The sequence below is a fragment of the Lepisma saccharinum genome, chromosome 30, assembly GCF_977018435.1.
Source record: "Lepisma saccharinum chromosome 30, izLepSacc3.1, whole genome shotgun sequence".
NCBI classification, from domain to species: Eukaryota; Metazoa; Arthropoda; class Insecta; order Zygentoma; family Lepismatidae; genus Lepisma; species Lepisma saccharinum.
Window position 1 is genome coordinate 19322863 of NC_139258.1, and position 19922 is coordinate 19342784.

The following is a 19922-nucleotide window of genomic DNA, read 5'->3' on the forward strand; positions in this document are numbered from 1 at the left end:
TTATGGGTCAATGTTAGTAATAATAACAATAAAATGAGGCTAAAATGCCAATATGTATATAGCAGTGCCGTATGCTAAGTCTAAGAACCAGGCTATGTCAGTTTGACACCTGGTCCTAGGCTATGGAGGAAAGGAGAAGACTGGACTCATTCTTGACGCCTTCAAGGTTGCAAACTTATAAAAATTCAGGTTGCCAACTTCTAAGAATTCAGGTTGCCAACTCCTAAGAATTCAGGTTGCCAACTCCTAAGAATTCTGGTTGCCAACTCCTAAGAATTCAGGTTGCCAACTCCTAAGAATTCAGGTTGCCAACTTCAGAATCGCCATTATATTCTTTTTGAAATCAGCTTATTTCACACAGTTTCTAAGAGATTTATCTTCAGTATTTTACTTTCTAGGCTTTAGGCTTCGCAGATAGCCTATAGCTAGCCTGGAATATACGCTCCTGGTATATAGAGTCAAATAAAGCGATGATAATAATAATAGTAATATTTCCCAGATTGGGTAGTGGTAACCAAAAATTGTAACTGTTGTCGCCTTGTAATCAAGGAGTATCTGGTTCAATCCCCGATGGAGGAACATTAGGCAGTGGTGAAAACTGTAGGTCCATTTCCGATTAGCCTATCTGACAAATCTCAACTAACTTTTTGAACAACAGAAACAGAGCAACAACAATCATAGAAGTTTTGTGATGGTGGTTTCAATTTTTCTGAGCTGGGAAAAATTTGTATGTGAAAGGGATTTTTTTTACCATGAAAGGGATTTTATGCTCAGAGCTTATGGCAACACTGGCGCAAGCCATGGCGCATATCAGAAAAGCGAGAGAGGAAGGGGAAACTTCGCCCGCTGGTTTCAACGTTCGTTCAGTCCATGCGAAGCTCTGCTCTCTGGTGGTTCTGTTTTGACGGGAACAGTCGAGCATCGACGCAACCTTGCTATCGAAGTCGCTAAGCGAAAAGAAAAAAGAAATACATATAGTTGAGGTTAAAAGTCAGGGGAAATATTTCTGGGAAGCCTATTCGGTGAGTAACCGACAACAATCGCACTTGAATTTCTTTTTACTAAGTGATTGATTATATTATGTGTTCTTTAGGGGGGAAGCACCATTCGTCAAGGCACAATTTGACCTTCGTGGCGTAGCTGTTAGTGCAAAACGCTCTGCAGCTTTGGGAAAGGCTCGCACTTTCCTTGCGTGTGTTTGAATCATGCGTTCTGGGTTTGAGTCCTAGATGGGGGGTGCATATCAGTGCTTCGTTCTATTATAACCGGTAATCAAGTTCCGATTGGTCTTTGTGCATAAAGTGGGTCTAAAGGAAACAAAGTTCACCTGTGCTCTCCCTGCTTCATATCTTCATTTTGCGAGTAATACTTCGAGGCACATAGTGGTTCCGTTCCCACTATAAACTGTAGGCCCAGTCTCGATTAGCCTTTTAGTGCCTAATCGTGAGCCGACCTCTGTGGCGGAGTGGTTAGCACAGCGCGCTACGACACCTGGGGTTTCGGGTTCGAATCTCTTCCTGACCTCGGGTGTTCTCGAGCAATGACGTATTTAGGGGGTCCAGGGGGTTCGGACCCCCCCCCCGAAAGACTTACCAAGTACAAAAATTAAATAATGAAAATATGCGTTGTTTAACATTTGTTGTATAATCGAGAGTTACTTGTTTAAATTTATTTGAAGACTGTAAATTTCTACTTTTTATAAGTCCTTAATTTAACATTAATTTGATCCGTGTGTGTGTCTAAACAAAAGCTAACGTAGTACAATGACTACATAGCAATAACATAATTATTTTATTGGGAGACGCTTGACACTAAACTATCCTACCGCACTGTCAAGGACGTATAGGGGCGAAGCTCAAGGTTCCGACCCCCCCCCCCGAAAGACTTACCAAGTACTATCATTAAACAATGAAAATATACTTGTTTAGCATTTGCTATTTAATCGAGGGTTATCTATTTCTGCCGAACTTTGAATGACAGTACCAAAGATATTAATCTGACACTTTAATTATCGTGAACCAGATCTAATATTCTTTCATGTTATTTAATAATTATTAAATTCTTTATCCATTTCGTACTGATTTCCTTGCCAGGCCATTTGGTTTCATACAAATTTTAACAATCTTAACGACACGCCAGATAATGGATACATGTTTTTATGTCTCTATTTACACAGTTTTTATGAAATAATAACAATACAATATTAATTTAATATTTAATAATTATTATTATTTTAATTTAAGTGTTTATATTATTATTTCGGAGACACTTGGTTAGGATCCCCACCCCCCCGAGATCAGGAAAAGCGAACTAAAATAGACTAAATCATTCAATCAATCAATAATCATCCTGATAAGGTTAAATAACCAAACGCCAAAAAATTATAATCGCCGATAAATAATAATACCACTAATAATGTTTATTAATATTTCATGACTAATTTGCCTGAGTTTCTAAAGAAAACATTGGCTTAACTTGTAATATATTTACTAAACCTTACATTGAATGTATATTATATTAGCTTATAGACCAAATGATTTCATTGTATGATTGATGCAATATGTTCGTAAACCAAAAGAGTGGAGAAATATGGCCAGTTATACAGCTCAGTTGACACACTTAATCTTTAGAATTGCATTTAGTCCTGAGTATTAGAGTAATTTCGATAATTCGTAAGCACAAAATGACACATGTTAGTAGCTTTACAGTTCCTGAGATATTTCGATTGTTAACTTCCCCCCAACCACAGATGAACCGAACTTTTAGAATTTGTCTGAATCAGGTGACCAGATGATTTTTAGAAATGTTATATTTTAAACTGCAGTTATTTATGAGACGCATGAACGTTGTTAAGTGATCTGAAATTGCCAGAGAAAATACATACACTAATTAGAATTTAGTAAGAGGTATTTTAGATTATTCAAAATCTAAATGTTTCATTTGTGAGAATGTTTCCAATTCTCCCATAAAAGGATCTGTAGATTAAATGTTATCGATATCAGTAATAACCAAAAACTCAATGTGTTAACCAAGGCAGAATTTATTTTATTTTAAAACATAAACTAAATGTTACGTTTCAACCTTCTAGCAAGGTCTTCTTCAGACTCTGTATCAAATACAAATGAAATAATGTACAAAAACAGGAAGACACACACACACACACACACACACACACACACACACACAAAAAATCACTACCCTCCAGACACAAGATTATTAGAAAGTTGTTTATCTGGAACATTTATTTTAGCGCACGAGAGAAACAGGACATGACATAGAGTGGGATGAGGCTAAGCAGATATGAAGGGAGAAGAGAATACTAGTGAGAAAATGGAAGGAGGTAAAGGAAATAGAGAAGAGAGGAGAAGAAGGCACAATGAACTGGAATGAGGGACTGAAGATAAACAAATAATGGAAGAAGGTGTTAGAAAGAGTGGAAAGAACAAGAGCGAAGGAGGAGAGAAGAATGAAGAAAGAAAGAATAAGGAAAAAGAGCATGAGATAAGGAGTCCAACCACGTTCCAGATGAAAGGAAATATTTATCTAAATCGCATGTCAGGTGAAATAACAGTTGACAGGAGAAGGCCACCTGCTGGAACACCTTGGAAAGGAATGTTCCAGATAAACAACTTTCTAATATTCTTGTGTGTGTACGGGAGTGATTTTTGTGTGTGTGTGTGTGTGTGTGTGTGTGTGTGTATGTATATATATATATTATATCTTCCTGTTTTTTACTCTATTTCATTTGCATTTGGTACAGGGTCTGAGGAAGACCTTGATAGAAGGTTGAAACGTAACATTTAATTTGTTTTAGAATAAAATAAATTCTACCTTGGTCAGCATATTGAGTTTTTGGTTATCGTGGAAACAAGGCTTAATGGTGTTATCAGTAAAAATCATTAAAACATATATATAGTTCTTTCTTTAAATTCTTACTCAGCAACAGTGGCCACAGTGCCGAAATATGCCGGGCAGTTCCGTGTATCCCTTTTTCCATCACGTCTCTCTTTTCATCTCTGTTCGTTTATTTCTCCTTTCCCTTCTGAGTGTTCGTTTCTGTCTACTATCTTCTCCCAATTAATCCTTGACTTTTGCAGACCAACGAGGCTCTGGCGTCTCCACCCATGGCCAGGATAATCCTTTGTGGGGGCTGTGTTGTCTTTTGTTTGTCCTTCTATATACTGAGTGCCCGTTTACAGCCTCATCTTTTAACCTACATAAGGAGATTTTAATCCTCCAAGATAATATAGTTTTTGTTCTTCTTAAGAAATGAATGAATGAATTAGTTTTAAAAATTGAGTAAGGACGTTTTAACAGACTTCTTTCATTGTCGTTTCAATTTTGTTTTAGTTAAGAGGTTTATCCCCGCATTGCGTGACCCCAATATGCCCCATACTAAAAAATCAATCAATTAATTCCTTTCCGCTTGTCTCTCTTCTTGCTAGATTCTATCCGTACACCCCTTGCACGCACACAAACTTTCTCTATTTTGTTTGTTGTAAAAGCGGCCGGGCGTAATATGATTCCAACTATGGCCGAGATCAAGAATATGTGAAACTCTACCTCCACATCACCCCATATGCCTTCAATATGTGTGCACATACCTTGTCCGAGAAGTACTCATAGCACCTGGTTTGCATTTGGCCGAAATCAATCTATGCTTTTCAAGATGGTATGCAAGAAATATCGATTATGCAGCTTCAAATTCTGCTTTCTCTTTTCTGTGTAGACTAAGACGGATCTTAACAAACGATTGATTGATTTGCTTTATTTTACTTCGCTTTTTGTGCAACTTTTGGCTAATTTGCGAAGATTTGGATGAGTGATGCCATGATGAATGGACACTTACAAACATCTGTGCCCAAGCCTGGATTCGAACCCGTGACCCCTGGCGTCGTAGCGTGATGTGCTATGCCATGGAGGACGGCTTTGACAAATGAAACTCACATCTACCTAAGGACGTCACTTGGCATACAATTTGGACAGGGACGTGCCGTGACCTTTTGTTATAGGCAAGCGATGGGTTAATTTTTTGATTCGGTTAATTATAACAATTTCAAATATAATATAGGCCTACAAACATCCCTACTTACAATAATGTGCATAATGCTGAAGTATCGGGCTTGAGTGTGTGAAGTGCATACATACCGTAAAATCAAATCTTCGCTGCACGGTTTTTAAAGAAGAAAAAAAGCCTCTCGATATAAACTTGTAAATTTCAACCATGAAGAAAATAATGATTTACTTGATATTTGAGGACAACTGTAAATTAAATTACGTTCTTTTTTAACCCTGAAAATAATAAACAGCCTATTAGCATAAAGTTTCGATCTTAAATAAACGGACGGGTTTCGGTTTCTTACATATTTCTTATAAATAGCATACGACTGGTGATCACTGGCTAACTTCATAATGTAATTTGTTGATTACTATAGAGATTCAAACATGAAATCGCACCACGTTAGGTGGTGCTACGGATGCACAGAAAATTCTGGAAGTTAGCAACACTTGTGGCCAGTGTGGATGAATTCTTTCCAACACCCTTGCCAAAAGACAGATGCGGTCTTGGTGTTGCTTGCCCTCGGCCTAAAGTGCTTCCACCAAGCATCGAAGCTGCGAGCCCTTGAATACAATGCGATGACGTTACCACTACGCCATCGGGAGGCCTTGGTCTTGTTTTGCATTTGATTGAATCGCTCAATAACTTTGTAGATGGCGGACTTTAAACATACCTTAAACAATATTTTGTAAAATACACCTGGCGTACTTGATATGTGGAAGTTATATTTTACTTACTGGGTTTAAATTATATATTTTAAATAACGTTGACGTGTATGTGCTGAATTTCATGCATAATATGTTTAAAGTTATAATATTTTACTCTGTCTCTGAAAAACAAACAACACTTATCGAGAAAATGTTATGTTCTCTTCTCATTGTATAACATGCATGTAATGAGATTAGATTAGTGTGTGAATTCACAAATTAAATTCTATTCAGTCCTGCCACAGTTAGATTCCATAATTTCCCTTTCCCAGACACAAAACATCCCTTTCTTACACAAATGTTCCCTTCCCCACAGAAAAATTGCAACTCTGATGACAAGACTTAAAGAATTGTTATTTTCATTGACCATAGGAAACATAAATTTACAACAAAATATTAAAATTGATGGAATATGTGAGAATAGTGAGAGAAGAAAAATAAGATTGATGACATAAAATTATACATTTTGTGAGAAATATCCGATGTACGAAAATTTCATGACAATATGTTTGAAAGGAATAGATTCCGTAAAGAGAGAAATGCGAAATTTTTGCACACATCGAAAGATCTTGAATCTAGTATCGAATATCTTCAATTGTCACAGTATTAGTACTTTTCCTTGTTCACTAAATTTTTCTCCAATTTCCCTACACTATAGAGAATTTCTCTTAATGTGCCAGTAACTGTTCTACAAGGTGTCCCATAAGTCTGGAACCATAGGAGAAGAACAAAACAAGTTAATGTTAGGAACTTATTATTGTACAACGCAGTTAAAGAAAGTGTTCAAAGTCCCCACCAGCAAAATAACTTGGATTCGCTTCTCCTTATTCAGTGTCATGGTTTACCTGTTACAGAAAAAGGGTAATATGAAAGATTCCTATGGTTCCAGACTTATGGGACACCCGGTATTTTGCTAAAATAATAACTCGGACATTGACTATCTCCAACCTCAATGTAACTTATGTACTGATATTGCCAGAGATTATAACGAGATGATTTATATGAAACTTGAGGCGAGAACGAGACTTGTCCAGACGAAACCGATTTTGCTTATTCGTAAAACATACTGCCTGTCAGTTTTTGGATAGTTACCTTCCTCGAAAGTTACTTATAGTTGAAACGGAATGCAAAATTTGTGAATTCTGAACAAACACAGGATTGGAACCCGGAACCTCTGTGGTAGCCACTTCGCCACGGAGTTCGACGACCACTCACCTACAGCTTTGCTACCTCTATTTGGTGCAAGGTGCATGAATCTTAATCTTAAACCTCAGCTAGCTTATCTACAGGGTAGGGTTCTTTGTAGACAACGAAACCAGACAGGATGCCTTCCAATGGAGACGTTTAAACGAATATATTATATAAACAAGGATACATGGAAATAGAATATTTACATGATGAGCTACTTTTCTCTATAATTCTCATCTACAGTCAAGTTTTATCTCAATATGTTTTTATTATTTCTTTTCTTCAATTTGTATATTCTTCTATCTGGACTTCCTTTTTAATGGACAGTCTGGATATGGACTTCCTTTTTACAGATCTAGATCTGGACTTCCTTCTTAATGGACAGGTCTGGACTTCCTACCTTCTATTTCAGCTTTTTGACGATTTATGAATTCAAATATCCTTTTTCCAACTTATTCCCTTAAACTTTAGGAAATGTACTAATCTCCTCCCTTGCGGCTGCGATTGGAACGCGCCAACACTAACTGGGTACAACAAAGTATATACTTGGTGCAAACGACTGACACGCGCAACCAAAAGTGCTGTGGGGCGTCGATTGGAACGCGCCGCCACTGGTGTAAACAAAATGTCCACTATGGGGATGGTAAATCAATCCTAAAGATTCAATATCTGTTCAAAGACACAAAGTTGTATCAGTGCTTTGACTTCTTTAATTTTGATATTAACTTACATATGATCACTGATTTAATTTATCGCGTATATACATTAATTTATTTCTTTTATATTTTTTCTTTATCTCATAGTAGATTCTATTGTTTTTCATCTTTCCAATTTGCTCTGTTCTTATTTATAAGGTCATTCCCATATATTATGCTAATTCTTAGTCTTGCACGCCTGGTGCTGCCATCTCTATTCCTCTTTGGCAAACTATTTACATTACTTGGTCCTATTGGGTACGTAACAGCTTCTACTAATACGAAAGCGTTTGAAAAATCGTGTAATTTACATTGAGTGTTTCGTCACTGGCGAAGAGTGTTTTTCTGGCATTAATTATACCGGTCCGCGAGAGGATCTGAAATTTGTCATTTTATAGTCTACGCTGCAGTTTCCGTTAATAAATATTTTATAGTGGGCATATTTGTGACAAATTGGAATTTTTCGCTGTTCAAAATGCAACTTGCCAATGAAAATCAACATTTACAAATTAATTTAATGGTGTTTGCCTGGGGGAACTACAGGGTGATTCACTCGCTCTCGGCTCCCTGATTTTCGCTTATACAAATCAAACTATTGGTCAAAATGTAATGAAATTTGCTACGGACATACTTTGGTGTATGAGAAACATGCTGGCGTCACAGCGAGTGAAATGGTACAGAAGGTAGCCACCAACAGATTACGAGTCACAGCGTCAATTTCCCGCCGAATGCTGTCTTGCAGTTCCATGATAGTCCGTGGCTTGTTGAGATAGTCCTTTCCTTTTCCCAGTACGTGCGAACGATAAACACACGCTGTTCCACTGAGTACCGACTCACCGAGTACTGTACTGTAATCACGAACCACTGATTGCAACCACCAAATTTCAACCGAACCCGAACAAACACGAATGACTATTAGTTGCGTTACAACAGCAGGGCCAAGAACTCAGACTGAAAGCACACGTCCTTACGATTGGCATTTAACAGCAGAATCGCCAAGACGCACGCGAATGCCCATGCAAGGAATAGAAAGACTGTGGCGTCATCTCCAATGACCTCACCTTACTTCTTATGCATCAAGGTATGTCTGTAGCAAATTTCATTGCATTTTGACCAATAGTTTGATTTTTATAAGCAAAAATCAGATAGGCCGATAGCGATTGAGACACATTGTACAAGATTTCATTAGAATCAATGGTTGACAAGCAGTGGCGGCGATTGCATTCCAAAACTGGGGTGACAAGGACAGTTTACTTTTCCTTTGTAGATAAGGTTTAGCATAGTGTGGGAGCAAAGGTGGCAAAAAGTAGGGAGGCAAATGCCCCCCTTCCTAATCGCTGCCATTGTTGACAAGAAATTGAAACCTAATTTTATATTTGTCAAGAAGCCTGATTGTAATATCTCCTTTGGCCTAGTCGTAACGTCGTTGCTTTGTCATTAAGGGATCTGAGATCGATACCCGATGGAGTGTGTGTGTGTGTGCTCGAAATAGATGTAGGGTCATATGTGAACCTACCACAATATTTTGACTAGTTCTGATGAGTACAATATCAAACCAACTTGAAAAGTTCTGGGACCTTTCTTCCCAGGAAAAAAACAAACATTTTTTTTCTGAACATACTGTATAGTACGTGCATAAGTGAGTATAATAGCACATAGTTTGAAGCGTCAAACTTCGGCAAGTAGTGAATAGAGAGAGCTCTATTAATGAACGCGTGAGAGGGAAAGGGATTGCATGGAGTGGGAAACGCGACTGGAGCTACTAATGCCTGTTCGGCGAAAGAACAAACTTAAAAAATCTATTTTTGTCTTTTCCGTCGAAAGCCAGGGAGGGTCACTTGAACCGTTGAACCAATCGGCTTGGTCCAGTTGCCGCGGTGAGAGGAAATTCTCTTGGTATTCTGAGTTGCTAAATTTTTCGTTTCGAGTCATTTTCGAAACAAGTGGCACCCTCAACAAGGGCAAGCACGGCGAAGCCCATTGGCTGCCGCCGCGTAGCAAGCGAATTGGTCTCCGACTCCCTGCGTCTTCCTGAGACACGAGCGAAGGGGGCATGTTGACAGGAAAAGGTGGCGTGTACGACTGGACAAAAATCAGGCGTGTAGCAACACCGCTTCTCCCCCCTTGAAACTCCCACAACAGGAGGCGAAAAGTCTGGGTTACCTGAAGTTTGTTCCTTTGGCCGGTCGGGCTTTAGACATTTGCAGCAGTGCACATTGCTTTGCTCCCACTCGCTTTCTCCCCTTCTCTGCCGTTATGCGCGGTAATGTTCCAGAGTCCTGGGACATATAATCTGTCTTGAATATCTCTGGAGCAAGCGAACGAAAATAAGTCTCTGTGCAAGTAGTGACGCGAGACGGCCCCACCAATGAACACGTGAGAGGGAACGGGATTGCGTGGAAGGGGAGTAAGCGACTGCAGTTACCAGCCTTGGTATAGCCTCACAAGTTAAGTCATGTCATATGCGCAGATCGCTGGGGAGCACTTTCTATTACGTCATCCATCCCCACCACTCTTCTACGTACTGGTCTGGCCTTGAGAGTACGAGTGGTGCCAACTCAGCAAAATTAAGCTATAACAAATATGACAAACAATTTTTAGTGTGTAGATTGACGGTGCTGGCTCATATTAGTTTATCAGTGGTTCATTTGATTTAATCCGGTCTTTGAAAATGCGTGCGGTGCGCGTATCTTAAACTGTAGTATTACGCACGTGCGTTAAGTTTTATAACGAAGAGAAACTACTGGGCGAATTACTTCATTTTCTGAATGCGACATCGAGCAGTGGCCTGGTTTTTTTAAAGCCGAGTGGGGTGGGGGTTATTTTGTTTATCGTACAACAATCGCTACGAGAAGGCAATCTGATAATACGCTTGCCTGTGTTCTTTTTTAAAACATTGAAATGTTCTTGCTCTTTACTCTTGGCTGCATATTTTTGAAATGCAAAAATCAAATCATGCCGGGTCCAACGAAATCCACAATCTGCTCTGAAAAGCCCCTTAGAGGACAGGCCAGATGAATTGTTTACAATGTTGCAACATATTTGCGAAATCAGGAGGAGTTACATAAACTTAAGTATAATGTTGTCGAGTCCACAAGCGCCGCCACGGGAGTATCTAAATGGATGGTTTCGCAAGTTTTAAAAGAATTGGATTGATTTGTTGTTTTAAGTCCACTTTATACACAGTAAGGCTAATCGAGACTGGACCTACAGTTATAGTGGGATACGAACCACTATGTGCCTCCACCGGGAATCGAACCCGGGACCTCTTGATTACAAGGCGACGACGCTACCACTGCGCCATTGGGGAGGCCAAGTTTTAAAAGAAGGAAAAGAGTCGTTGGCGAAAGGTGATTTGAAGTGCTGTACTCCAACAGGTAGAAAAGAGCCCAGGAAAAAGCGAATACAAATTTCGTTGAAAATCTCAGGCCATTCCGTTTCTTCCAGGTTGCAACACTGCGAACCAACGTCGCTGCGGAGAATGGAGTGGGGAAATGTGGTGCGAGATGCGCAACAGCTATTTGCAGGGTCTTGTTTTTAAACTTGTAAAGTTATAGCACCGTCTACTGCTTCGCTCTGTCCACTCAATTTGCCCCACTTCTCTGCTGCTTTGCGCGGCTTTGCTCCAGAGATAGCGGAGACAGAGTATAGTATAGTAAACCAAAATTCGTAGGTGTAATTGGGCCTCGAAAGGAATGAAAGCCAGCGTGGACACAATTCATGTTCACAGCATCACAGAGCAAGAGAGAAATTCGGCCTTTCTTTTCCCCTCCACCACTTCCCCCTTTCAACACACGGACCGCTGGTGGACGCTAGAGATAACAGCTGCCTGCAAGCGAGCGTCCCTTCTCTCCTGACCACACATTGCACGTCCTGACATCTGGCGAGAGTGCGGGTTTTAGTAAAAGTCGTCGAGGCTCTTTGATTTTTTATAATTTACGCCACTGTGCACAACTTTTTTTTTGGCGGTTACCGCAAGAGCAAATGTAAAGTGTCGCTCGACATTAAAGGCGAAATTTTATCCGCATCTTTCTTCCTCTCTGTGTGCTTTAATTGGGAACTGAAGTTTGCCCTGTGAACAATATGCAGACGACACTGATTGTGGTTCGTTTGTAGCTTTGAGCATGTTACCTTCTCATTACTTATGTATCCTCTTCTCATCCCACGCCAACTGCGCCTTTTGCCACCGCTACCACACTGAATATGGCCCTTTTCTAACTTTAGTTTTCGAATTATACTTTTTTGCTTTGGGTGGATGCCCACGCCCTCTACAGTAGCAGGAAATTCTTAACATCGTGTTTTAAAAGTCCTGCAGGATTCTTAAAATCTAAACCAACAAACTCTCTAGCCTTCTTAAACCCGAAGGTTCATGGCTGCAGCAACAGGCCTTCCATCTGTCCCTATCTTTTACTCTTTTCCATCCCTATCGATTCCCTTTAGGTCTATCTCAACGTTGTCCCTCCATCTTCGTCTTGGTCTTCCTACAGGTCTCTTACCATCAGGTTTCCGAACAAGAATCCTGTAAACTCCTCTTTCCTCTCCCATTCGTGCCACATGGCCTGCCCACCTAAGTCTTCTTGATTTAATTATTCTAATAATATCTGGACATGAATACAAATTATGTAGTTCTAAATTATGTAACCTTCTCCACTCACCTGTCTCCTCATCCCTTTTAGGTCCAAATATTTTCCTAAGGATCTTATTTTCAAATACTCTCAATTTATGTTCCTCTTTCAATGTAAGGGACCAAGTTTCACACCCATATAATACTACAGGCAAAATTACTGTTTTGTATATTTTAACTTTTAGTTTCTTAGATATTAAACGAGAAGACAAAAGTTTATGAAGAGAGAAGTAACATGCATTTCCTGAATTAAGCCTACTTTTTATTTCCTTTTTAATATAATTTTCACTTGTTAATATTACTCCTAAGTATTTGAATTTGGAAACTGGTTCAAACGAGTTGTTATCAATAATTAGATTTTGATTATTACCTAACACTTGGTTTCGGCCTGTAAGCATATATTTAGTTTTCTCTTTGTTAACTTCCAAACCTATCTCTTTAGCAGTTTTGAAGAATATTTTAGCATTATTCTTAATTGTATTTATATCATCCCCTAATAAGTCTATGTCATCTGTATATGCTAACAACTGAGTCACACCATTTAATTTTAGTCCTTCGTTAGTTTCTTTTATTTTAGTTTCTTATATTTTTCCTATATTAAATTTTATAACTTTTAGATTTTGTTGCTTATGATTTATCACTGCGAGTCTTTCTCTTAATTTAGCAATTACTAAATAATGATCAGGATTCTTAAACGCTATATAATTTAAATTAATAGGCTTATTACAACGAAATATTGTTGCTTTTTTACCCAGAGGAAAATTTAATTTTGTTCTGCCCACGTGAAGTTGAAGGTACATGATGTGTTTCACCGTCAGAACGCAATTCTCGGATCCAAACGAAGATTGAAAGAATATTTGGACGTGGATGGTGCCTACCTGAAGATCTAGCGATGAACCAAATCACACCAAACATTAATTGTAGAGTTTCCTCTGTGTAACAAACAATATTTCGTTGTAATGAATCTATTACTTTAAAAGTTATAGGTTTTCGAATCCTGCAGTACTTTTAAAACACACTGTATATTCTCCGTGACATAGTTTGAGGACCTACGTCAGAGAAAGATGCAATCAAGATTCTTGAGCTTTCGGAACCACTGCTGCTTCTGGGTTGGCAAGCGTCTTTCCCTTCGCTCTCTGCTCGGGCGGTGTATGGAATGACTTTCTCGTGAGCACCAAATGTCAACCTTTCTTCCACGTTGCACACACTATATTCCTTTTCCGGAATGTCTGGAGTAGCGACGCGCAGAGGAGAAAGCTTGTGGGCGGGGCCAGACTAGGTGGGGAAGGGTGCAGAATGCAGAATTCCCCTACTAGGCTTACGAGCTGTCATTTTACTACAGAACTACTGGACCAGTCAAGTCGCCTCCTGCGCGCGTTCATTGGACGAGGCACACAGCAGCAACGTGCGTCTAGGACGCGTTCGCGTTCTCTTACTCCAGACGTTCCGGAAAAGAAATATAGGCTGCATTTTGTAGTCTAACGATGCTTTGACGCAGGGGCGGCTTAAGGGTCGGGTGACCTCGGAGGTTGGCGGGGAGAACAAAACCTGGCGTCCCCCTTGTTTAGCACGAAAACCTTATTTCTGATCATATAAATGTGGCTATTCATTTGTTTAAGTTTATTTATAAGTCCACTTTATGCACATAAAGTGAGATCCGAACCACAATGTACCTCCACCGGCTATTTGTTTCAAATATATTGATTTAGTTTATTTTACTTCGCATTTATGCCACTTTTGGCTAATCGCGAAGATGAGAATGAGTGACGATATGATGAAATTGATGAAAGGACATGCGAAGAACACCCATGCCCACCACGCCGGGATTCGAACCCGGGACCTCTGCTGTCGTAGCGCGGTTTAACAACCACTCCACCACGGAGGCCAGCTGTTCTAAATAGAGTTACTACTGCATAACGTAATAAGTATATTGAAAAATCATGTAGCAATATAAGCTAAGAGTTTAGTTACCGTTATTTTGATGTTATTACGTGGGTTGTAAATAAAGTAGTGGCAACACTGTCAGGAAAAGGTAATAACACCGTGCATGTGCTATCAGGCAGTGAGCAATGTCAGTTTGGAGCCATGCTGATGTGTGGAGTGTCAAAAGTGGTCAGTGCAGCGAGTGCTGTGATGTATGTAGGAGGTTGAAATGAACACCATTTTGTGTACTGCTCTTAAACATGTTTACAAAGGTAGAACAGTGATTTTGGATCAAAATCCAGGTTTGATCATGGCAAAAATGCACAAGAATGTGAAGCCTGAAGCAACAATAACTAGCCTTACCTGATGGTTACACAATGGTGACAATATCGGGAACCCAGCATGATTCAGTATTCCTCATGTTGAGGTTGTTCTCACGGACGCATGGCAACCTGCTAAAGAAATGCACTTACCCATTATGCAACCATCAGATATGGCTAGGTATTGTTGCTACAGGCTTCGTGCAAGTCTTGCTGACATTGTCGTGCATTTTTTCCACAGGCAACTTAGATTTTGATTCACAATCACTGTTCTACCTTTGTAAACATGTTTTAGAGCAGTACAGAAAATTGTGTTTATTTCAACCTTCTACATACATCACAGCACTCGCTGCACCGACCACTTTTGGCACTCCACACATCGACATTGGCCCAAACTGACATTGCTCACTGCCTGATAGCACATGCAAGCTGTTATCACATTTTCCTGACAGTGTTGCCACTACTTTATTTACAACCCACGTATCTAGGTATTAACAATAAACATGTTCTTTAACAGTAACACTTAAAGTCTTTTAAAAATAAGGCTATTATTTTTTGTCATTAAAACTGTAACTACATAACAAGATCGTGTTGTTATTGGTGGAAGGTGGGAAGTAGGAGGACCAGGGTAGAAAGATGGGGTGGGGGACAGAGTTAAAAAATGGACCAGGGTGGAAGAATAGCGAAGCAAAATCAATCAACCAATCATCCTCATCGTCGCAATTAGCCAAAAGTTGCAGAAAGCCAACGTTAAGAAAGGAAATGCCGAAACAAGAGAACTTGAATCATTCAAATTGTACGAAACTGTAATTTATTTGCTTGCGATTGAAAAAACATTCAATGATGATTTTAATTCAAGGTTCCTTTTAAGGTAGCATAAAGCATGAATTACTGGTCTTTACCCCTCATGATCCAAATTTAGGAACGAGTGTCGTGATAATATTTTTGCATTCTTTTCTTTTCGGAACCGCAAGTATTGATTCATAACTAACATTGTAAAAGTGCTACAAGGAGATGACGTGATCTTCACTATTTGGTGGACACGAATCTGCACTCGATGAATAATCGATTAGAGAAATGTAAATTATTCCATTCGTTCTAGGAGCTGATCAAAAGGTGGCGCTGATTTTGACACAATAGGCGAGATAACAACCGCCTTTGGGCAATAAACAAGTAATCAACCAAATTACAGGAAGAAATTCAATGATTTGATTTCTAATGAGTGTAGGGGACTGAGTGCTTTCAGATTCAATGATTCTACCAGTGGAGGCAATCTAATTTTAGTCTCCAATGACGACCGTGTTTCATTATGGGTTATTAGTAGCGCTTGAAGTGGAAATCGTTAGGTGGGTGGGCAGCCTTTGGAGTCAGCTGGAGGATGCTCATGTTATATTGCTAGTGCAACGTTTAATGATTTGCCCTGAGTGACAGGAACACGGTACGGTCACTGGTTCGAATCACTGACGAGGCCAGGGGCAATAGGACAAAATGTAAATCTGCAGTGGATGTAGGGCCACACACATTCACAATTCCATTTGTGGAGATGATGTTATCAGCACCTTGCTCCGGCCATCTTCACCCCCTGGTTCAGCCACGGACACCATTGAAAGTCTATGGACTTGTTACAACCCAGAAGTGTCCATGACTGTACTTGGGTAGAGGCTGGATGAACTTTGGAACCCCTCCATACAGAGACATTGCTGAGGCTCCTGTATACTGTACCCAACATACAAGAACTTAGCAAAATTAATCGACTATTTTGACTGCTGATATTATAAGTTCAATAAACGTCACTGGAATCTATATTCTCACTGCCCATTCGTTTCTAAATTATTTTTTTCCTTTTGCTGGAGAAAAATTAATCATTTTTATGATTGGAAAATCAGTCGTCTAGCTACTGCTTGGACAACCTCTTTTTGGTTATCCCTCATGTATTGCTATCGAGCTCATTAAGTACCTCATTAAAGGTGTACGAAATACATATTTCTTTCGCTTTTTCCTCTTTCTTTCCGTTTTCCCATGATCCTTAATTTTTTTCTATTTCTAGCTCTTTTTTCTTCTATTGTTTAAATTTTTATGTATTTCTTTCTTTCTCACTTTTTATGTCTTCCATTCTTCTCATACTTCTCCATCTCTCTCCCTGGCTGTTTATCTATTACTTTTCTGTCCTCTCTTTTCTCAAATTTTCTCTTTCTTTGTTCCTTTATATATTTTTGAATCTCTTTTCCTACCTTTCATTCTCGATTTTATGTTTTTCTTTCTTCTTACACTTCTTTCTATCTTTCACTCTCTCTCTGGTTGTTTCTCTATTACTTTCTCTCTCTTACTTTTGTCCCTATCTCTGTTCCCTGATTCTCTCTTTTTTTCTCGCTCACTCTCATTCTTCCTATCTTTCTTGCTATCTTCCTTTGTCCTTGCCTTCCTTTATCTCTTCTTTCTTCATACATTTTCTCTTTCTCTCTCCACTCTGGCTGTTTCTCTATTAATTTCTCTCTTTCGATTTCTATCCCTCTTTCCTCTGATTCTGTAACTTGTTCTCTGTTATTCTTTCTCTTTTTATTTATTTCCATCTTTCTTGCTCTAACTCAGTCTTCCTCAGTTTATTTTGTATATGTATGTGTTTCTTTTCCTTTCTTTCATTTTCTCTTTTATATATTTCTTTCTTCTCACATTTCATTCTTTCTATCTCACTCTCTCGGGTTGTTTATTACTTACTCTCTCTAAATTTCTGTCCTTCTTTATTTCTGTATCTCTGTCTCTATTTTGCTCTATTCTAAATGATCATGAAATTATCTTATGCAATTTACTTGGGCGGTCATTAGGGTGAGCTAGGACTACACTACATAGCCAAAAGTCACCGGACGCCCTTTTCTCTATCAGCACGATAACGACCCTGTCCATAAAGCACATAAAGCAGGGTCCATTGCATCGTGATTTCAGGACAATCAGGTGGGTGTGCTTAGTTGGCCCGCTCAAAGCCCCGACTTGAACCCCATAGAACATCTTGGTTGCGTCCCAGACCCACTCGACCGAAAACCACCCATGAACTAGTCACGACGTTACAGGACGAATGAAAAAAAAAAATCCCCCAGCAATAAACCAGAACTTAGTAGAGAGCCTGCCCCGAAGAGTAAATGCTGTAATAATAGCGAAGGGAGGTCCTGCATCTTATTAGTTACCTGGCTGGTGTCTTTGGAATGAGCAGCACTGGGAGTCCGGTGACTTATGGCTACATGGTGTATTTCACAGTAGGCTAGAGCCAACCGTCGCCCTCCCGTTAGCAATTGTAGGGAGGGGAGCTGAATTCGGTTTGCGTGCATGAAATGGAAAGTACACCACGAAGATCCGATTGCACTACGTTTTCTACTTGTCTATATTCTGAATTGTTCAATCGTGAGTGTCGAAAGAACACTGCAGTTCTCCCTACCTCCAATAATAGATTCACATTACATTAGCTCCCAGCAGCCTTCGTTTGGGGTCTGTGGTAGTGAATCCGATTCATCAAAACCCAATAACCGCAATACATTTGTAAACGAGAAAGTTGCAGTAATTAAACCAATCAGATTGAGTATTACTGGTATTTATTGAAAAAAATGAGATAGACGGTCTATACTGTCCGCAGCGGTGAATATGATCCGTTATAACTTTGAAATTAACGTTTCGAGACAATTGGTTTAATTAAACGTGCACGACAGGAGTTTTTTAAAAATAATATCAACTACGCCTTAAAAAAAGATCTAAAAATAAAGGATTCGATAACGATTAGTACTCTGCAGGGGATTTGATTGGGGGTCTGTTTTACACATGTTTTTAAACAAAATAACAAGGTATCCTGCAAAATATGGCAAAATATTGAAGTGACTGCTAAAAGAAAGCTCAAGTCCTCCTTCCCTCTTTCGAAAGTCATTGGTAGACAGTGACGTAGTCATAATGGGCGGGGCCCAACTTTCAATTGGAAAGAAACAGTGTGTTGAAAAATTGTTAGTGTAGAACGTCCTGCACTCTATAGTCCCGGCGTTTATTCATTAACGTCTAAGACTAAAGAAACCCGCCGCTACAAACGTGGGTGGGTATAAATAGCGGGCGAGTTGTTTTCGTCCAATCACACTCAACCTTCAGCTAATGGGCGCAGCTGTCATTCTGCTCGTCTACTCCACGTGGAGTCTCAGTCACATGACTGTGGATACGCTGTTGCCGTACTTTGCAACTTCAATGTGGAGACCGTGGGAAGGTGCTTGTGCGAGGAGGGACAAGGTGGCGTAGAGTAGATGTGTGGCAACACTGTGCGTTGAATGTGATTGTTGCAGCTGGTGGGCGTGCTCCGTGGACTTCAAAGTCAGCCGGTCGTTAACGTAGGTAGCGCGTCGACTATACCTGTTGCTAACTATATCAGTTGTTGTTTGATTTGGTTTATTTTACATCGCATTTTAGCTACTTTTTGATAATCGCGAAGTTGAGGATGACATGATGAAATTGATGAAGGGACACTCATAATCATTCCTAATGTATGCACAATTTAAAAAAATATATATATTTAAGTTTCTCTTTCTCGTAGACATAAGGCCGGGTTTCGAACCGGGACCCCTTGCGTCTAGCGCGCTGGACTAACCACGGAGGTTGACACTATATAAATTGTGATTACTGCATTAATTAAACGCTACTCTTGCCAGAAAGTTACCGAAAATATTGAATTCAAAGAGCACTGTAATTTTACTTTCAGCCGTAAAATATGGTGAAATTCCCGACAAACTCTGAACATTAAGTAGAACACCGTGGATCGTGTATATCAGACACGAATTGGGAACGTTAAAATATACGTTATTCGGAAATAATCTTAGTGCTATAAAACCTAGATTTGTGTAAAAAAGAATATTTTATTTATTTAAATGCTTTGGATTTCTTTCAAGTTTAACGAATAAAATTGACAGGGTAGCTATTCACCGGGAATTCCTTGAATTCCGAGAATTCTGCGTGAATTATTGGCTCCGGGAATTGTGCGTGAATTTTTCTCCGTAGACGTGAGAAATTGCAACATTCATTAATGTAAATTCCATTGAATTTATACATATTTGTAAATGCCCTGAGACACATTTTTCACATTTTAATTTTTTTATCGAGGAAAGAAAAGAAAGCTGCCTGGAAAATGAAACCGAATTCTCTCAATCCATTTACTTTGCTATAGCTCTTTTCAGTTCTTACGGCGGGCGCTCTAGAAGCTGGCAGGGGAAGTGGGGAGCGGGGATTATGCAACAGACCAACCAGACAACAGCAGTGGCGCCGAGAGACACGACGCGGCCGGAAAAAGTACTACATGAAACTCGTTCTACTGGCCGCTACGTTTCTTATCGTGCTGGATTGGTCGTTTCCCCGCTTCCCACTTCCCCTGCCAGCTTCTAGAGCGCCCGC

General features: G+C 39.6%; 1 protein-coding gene across 1 annotated transcript in view; it reads left to right on the top strand.

The window, feature by feature from the left end:
- The first annotated feature begins 911 nt into the window (after nt 1-911).
- The window catches only part of LOC145981994 (putative G-protein coupled receptor 139), an 826163-nt gene continuing 807152 nt past the window's right edge, over nt 912-19922 (top strand). Inside the window, exon 1 of the mRNA XM_083115523.1 lies at nt 912-1022. The gene's annotated coding sequence lies outside the window, so the exon portion shown is untranslated. The remainder of the gene's footprint in view (nt 1023-19922) is intronic.